Source organism: Dermochelys coriacea, chromosome 8, assembly GCF_009764565.3.
Source record: "Dermochelys coriacea isolate rDerCor1 chromosome 8, rDerCor1.pri.v4, whole genome shotgun sequence".
NCBI lineage: Eukaryota > Metazoa > Chordata > Testudines > Dermochelyidae > Dermochelys > Dermochelys coriacea.
Window position 1 is genome coordinate 47,220,943 of NC_050075.1, and position 5,741 is coordinate 47,226,683.

Here is a 5,741-nt window from a genome sequence, read left to right on the forward strand (position 1 = left end):
AGTTCTTAACTGGACTCTGTTTTACATTGCCAGAGTGAATTTTCCTAGCAGGAAGTAGCCAGAAGGTTTATTTAGTTTCCAGACTGTGGCTTTGATCTCTCTTTTCTGTCACTACTCAGGTTACATAGCCCTTTTTCACTGCAGTAAATCTGCAACAGTTAATGAGAATAAAATTTCCTTCTTCTCACTGATCGCATGCTGTTAAGTGCCAAACCACAGCCAGCAGCATATTTGCAGAACTCAGCTGCACTGTACAAAAACAGTACAATCAGTTTAATCTTGTTGTCTTTGTAATTCATTTTATTGAGCTTTCCTTTTTTAAGTGACCTATTTTACCAAGACAAGTGGTTGCAAGGCCAGACCTGGAAGAAAGATTTAAAACTGTAATAAACCAAAGGGGGTTTTGGGTGTTATGTGTAAGCATGCTCACAGGATTAAAAATTAAAACTTAGTCCTAAAAAGCCCAGTCTTTTTGTGCAGTCAGTTAGTGGGATATTTCTTCAAGGTTACAGTGCATGTTCAGCGCATGATATGCAAATTTACTTATCATATTAATTATATTTCAGTTTTTGACATAATTTTATTGGTTTAAAATTTTACTACCGGAGTTTGTGTTGCCAACCTTGAGGTATTCAAATGTGAGCAAGGCCCCCAAGATAGTGATATTAGTTTTTAGAGACCATGAGATTTTTAAATTAATAAATTTGGATGTCTTTTTATTTGCCTTCTGGGGTTCCTATTTGCAAGGCTTTCTGCACAATCATGAGAATGAGAAACGTTTTTATTTATTTTAAGTTGAGATTCCTGAATAATAAAGCTCCAGGGCCCTGGAGTCCAGAAAAAATTCCATGCATGCACATCTCATCCTTGATACGTTCCCTTAAAAAGCATTCAGAATCAGAATAGGGAGAACTTCTGGAGGAGCAAAGTTTGGTGTCAATTATTCATTTAAACTACACTAAAATTTTGGATGGCTTGGGTCAGGAGCCTGCCCTGGTGTAGCCAGTAGAATTTGGTCCATGGTCTGTATGATCAATAATATTCTCACAGCATTTGCTGCATGCACCAAATACTGAATACTACAAATCCCGTGGTAATGGGTACGTACAGAAAGCAGTTTTTAAAGCTCTTCTTCATATGCAGTGTAAGTCAAAGCAAAACTAACTGTTTGTCAGCGTTTTTGTGGGCTTTTGATTGTCTTCCAGTCTTTTCATGCCATGTTTTGTCATGCTGTAGCAGGACTCATGTGATATGACTAATTGTGATGTACTCGTTAGCTAGCAAGGAGCCCCTGGCACCAGGCTGCCGGATCCTTGGTGCTGACAACTGGGGACAACACTTAGCTAGGGACATGATGGCATTATTCTCTTAGCGAGCCATTTTCAAAATATATCTGCGGAGAATTGCTTTTTTGTCCGCTCATTTTTCAGCATGGCTCTGATCCTGGGGCGTCAGCTGTGTCTGGTCCCTGGGAGTTGGAGTAAATGTGTAAATGAGATGAGAGTTCAGAATACAGTAACTGCACAACAGGGATAGCTTCCTGACAGTGGAAATTGCATTCCCAGAGCCTTTCCTATCAAGAGCACATCTTGCTCAGGGCATCTTGTGCATAATCCAGCACATGTGGTGAGAAGCATGTGGCAAATGGAAGAGCTAGTCAAAAGTAAAAGCTTTGAATTAAAAACTTGAGCCAGATTCCATGCTCTACCCAACAGCATAGTTCCACTAACATTCAGGGAGCTACACTCATTTACACCAGTTGAGGGTCTCACCCTTTGTTTTCCTGAGGCTGCCATACTGAGCATAAAACTGCCATTAGTGGAGTCCATTGAGATGGTCAAATTAGTCCCAAACCAGCTGTAATACTAGTCTAATATTGGGATATGAACTTCACCCATTTCTGGTATTGATATGAAATATTTTGGCCTATCCTTAGCCATTTTGGGGAACTCCTCCCTTGCTTCTCATGTTTTTTGTCCAACTGTTTTATTAGTTTTGGAAATGGATACCTCTGCTTGGTGGGATGACGGCTCTCAGAGCCAACTGGAAGGGGAGCATTTTCTGTGGAGTGGAGCTCAGAAAGTCAGAGCTCTTGGATTCTGTTCTATCTTTGACTCAGTTTGTGACCTTTGTAGATCATTTAGCTTCTGAACCACTTTCTCAGTCTGTAAAATGGGAGTAATGCTCACTTACCACAAGGGGGAGGGGTGAGGCTTGTGAAGTAATTTTTGTAAAATACTTTTGTAATCCTGAAATTATGAAAGTGGCTGTAGATTTGCTCAGGCATTATTGTATTTGGTGCCAGATTACTCTGTGTATTTAGCAAATATTTGTGAACGTGTTGGTTCTTTTGAATTTTGTTGACTGTTCTTTTGTAAGATGGTAAATTGTTGTTTAGTCTTTCTGGTGTTTAAAAATATTACAGCAGGATCAGATTGGGGTTTTCAAATCTACCTTGGGCTGATCTATTTTAGGTACTTATGGTCTCTCCATTACTATAGTATCCAAGCATCTCATAGGCCTTGTCTACACTGGCAAGTTTCTGCGCAGTAAAGCTTTCTGCGTTGTAACTCCTGAGGTGTACACACTGCCAGGCCACTTAGTGCACAGAAACTTCACAGTTGCAGCGCTGTAAAAATCACCCCGACAAGAGACGTACAGCTTTCTGTGCCAGGGCTACCGCGCCACAGAACCAGTCTAGACACCGGGTTCGATTACAATGCTGCGATTGGCCTTCAGGTGGTGTCCCACAATGCCTGTTCTTGCCTCTCTTTTCATTGCTTTGAACTCTACTGTCCTGCCCTCAGGTGACCAACCGTCACCCCACCCCATAAATTCCTTGGGAATTTTGAAAGTCCCCTTCCTGGTTGGTGACACATACAGTGGTCTCAGCGCATCTTTCCAGGTGGCCATGCCTGCTCCATGCACCAGGCAATCCCCTACTTGGAGCAATGCCGAGCTGCTGGACCTCATCAGCATTTGGGGAGAGGAGGCTGTCCTGTCCCAGCTGCGCTCCAGCCATAGGAATTATGATACCTATGGACAGATTTAATGATGCATTACAGAAAGGGGCCATGACCAGGACACACTGCAGTTCAGGGTCACAGTGAAGGAGCTGCGGAATGCCTACCACAAGGCGTGGGAGGCAAACTGCCACTCCAGTGCTGCACCCATGAGCCGCCGGTTCTACAAAGAGCTGGATGCGATACTTGGCGGCGACTCCACCGCCACTGTGAAGTCCTCTGTGGATGCTTTGGTGGCTTGCATGCTAGTTGAGAGTGGACCAAGCCAGGAGGAGGAAATCTTGGACAAGGATGTGGAGAGGGAGGGGGACTCAGAGGCAGAGGACGACTCGGAGGCCAGAGATACAGTCAGCCAGGAGCTCTTCTCTACCCGGGAGGAGGCTAGCCAGTCACAGCTGTCCAATCTTGGTGAAGCGCAAACAGGAGAGGAGGCCCCTGGTAAGTGGCTTTGATTTTGTGAATCGCTGAAGCGAGTTCTTGGGGGCAGGAGGGTTGCAGAGAGCAGACTTGTGTCTGTATGATGCACGTACCACCACATGCCTAGTCTGAGCGATGGAACAGGGTGTTGATTGACTCCCTCACTTCACAGGAGTCTGCCTCGGAAACTCCAGGAAATCTCCAGGATCTCCAGGAAAACTCCAGGAAACTCTCATGCTGATAATGGGCAATCCACTGCTGCAGGTTCTTTGGCAGAGTTGCTTTGTTTCTTGCCCCATTAAGGAAACTTTCCTGCGCCACTCTGCTGTCCCTGGGGATGGGGGACCATTGCTGCACACAGGCGAGCCACATAAGGGCCAGGGCAGAAGCTGCAGTCTTGGAGAAGACCCTCCCTTGTTTCCGTGCTCACCCTCAGCAGCGAGATATCTTCCATAATGAACACAGTCTGTGGAAAATGCGGGGACAGGAATGATTATAAGGCCTCCCCTACAGTGCTGGCTCTCCCCCAAAGCCACGTGCCCAGTGTACGGTAGGATCCGGGAACACTGATTTCTCTTGCCCCTGTGGCTACTCACCATTTTGGGGGTCTTGTGGCTCGTGTGTGCTTCCCTGGGGTCAGCCAGTTAGTGAAAGTTATGTGAATACTGGCTGTGTTTTAAATCACCGAATCAGTAGTCTGTGTGTAGCAAACAAAACTGCTTCTGTGAAATGTTGCATTTTAGCTTCACAGATATGACCTTGGGAACCCAGCCTCCCTCTTTGTTATCACGGACAGCTGTGCAGAATTAGAAGGCGGCCACGAAGAATTAAGGATGACTTTCTGCTTGAGGTCATGGTGCATTCCGTGGCCGAAAAACAGGAATTGAAGGAGTGGCAGGACAGCAAGAAGAGGGACCAAAAGGAGAACGCGGTGCGCCAGAACGAAGCCACAGAGAACTCTTAAATGTTATGGAGCGCAAAGTGGACACACTCCAAGCACTACTAGCACTGCAAACGGAGCAGCTCCACGCCCTTCCACCTTCCCCTGCAACTGTTGTCGCAAAACTCTTTCCCATGCGCCCTCCCAGAAACCGCCAACACGCTCTTATCAACCTCCTGGCTCCAGTCTGTACCCGCAGCATTCCACTCCTCCCCTGTCATAGTCCAACACTGCAGACTCCCAGTACCCACTGCATTCAACACCCATCCCTCTGCAGTTTAGCCCTTTTGAAGTACAGTACCCGCTGCACTGTACTCCAAAGGTGAAGGTTGGATATGATACATGGACATACAAAAATCTTTAACTGTCCCGGGACCCCACCTCCTCTTGGGACCTTCCCTTCCCCCTTCCCCCTCAGTGCTGATGTGTTTTTTTGTTTGTCTCTCTCCTCCGGTGGTGGTTGTTTTTAATAAAAGAATTGTGTTGGTTTGAAATCCAATCTTTATTAATTGAAAGCAAACACAGCCCTGCGAAGCAGAAAGCAATTTTCTTAAACCTTCATAGTGCATTGTCTGCACCAATCAAAATCACCTCCCAGCATTACAAGCACTGCACTCCTGAGCATAGCAACAAATATTAGTGGCTTTCAGCTTCAAATTGCTGCCTCAAGGCATCCCTGATCCTTATGACCCCGTGCTGCACCCCTCTAATAGCCCTGGTCTCTCGCTGTTCAAAGTCAGCCTTCAGGCGCTGAGCCTCAGTGGTCTGGCCCTGAGTGAAGCTTTCACCCTTCCCTTCACAAATATTATGGAGCATACAGCACGCAGCTATAAGCATAGGAATATTGTCATCGGCCAGGTCTAGCATCCCATATAGGCAGCGCCAGCATGCCTTTAAACATCCAAAAGCACACTCAACAGTCATTCTGCACTTGCTCAGCCTGTTGTTGAACCACTCCTTGCTGCTGTCAAAGTGCCACGGCATTATGGGGTAGGCGGGGTCTCCCAGGGGGCATTTCGACTTCCCCTGTTGTGATCTTCTGGCGAGGAAGAAATCCCTGCTTGCAGCTTCCTGAACAGGTCAGTGTTCCGAAAGAAGTGTGCGTCATGCACCTTTCTGGATCAGCTTGTGTAAAGGTCCATCAAACGCCCACAGTGATCCACAGGCGCCTGGAGAACCATAGAGAAATACCTCTTCCAATTAATGTAGCTAGGTGGTCTGGTGCGAGAATTGGAATATGTGTGCCATCTATCATTCCTGCGCAGTTAGGGAAGCCCATTTGTGTAAAGTCATCCACAATGTCATGCACGTTGCCCAGAGTAACAGTTTTTCAGAGCAGGATGCGATTAATGGCCCTGCAC

The 5,741-nt window shown here is 46.3% G+C and overlaps 1 protein-coding gene across 5 annotated transcripts in view; it reads left to right on the plus strand.

Annotated features, from left to right (window-relative positions):
• KIFAP3 (kinesin associated protein 3) overlaps nucleotides 1–5,741 on the plus strand; it is a 132,818-nt gene that overhangs the window by 108,668 nt on the left and 18,409 nt on the right. The gene's annotated exons all lie outside the window — the stretch shown is intronic.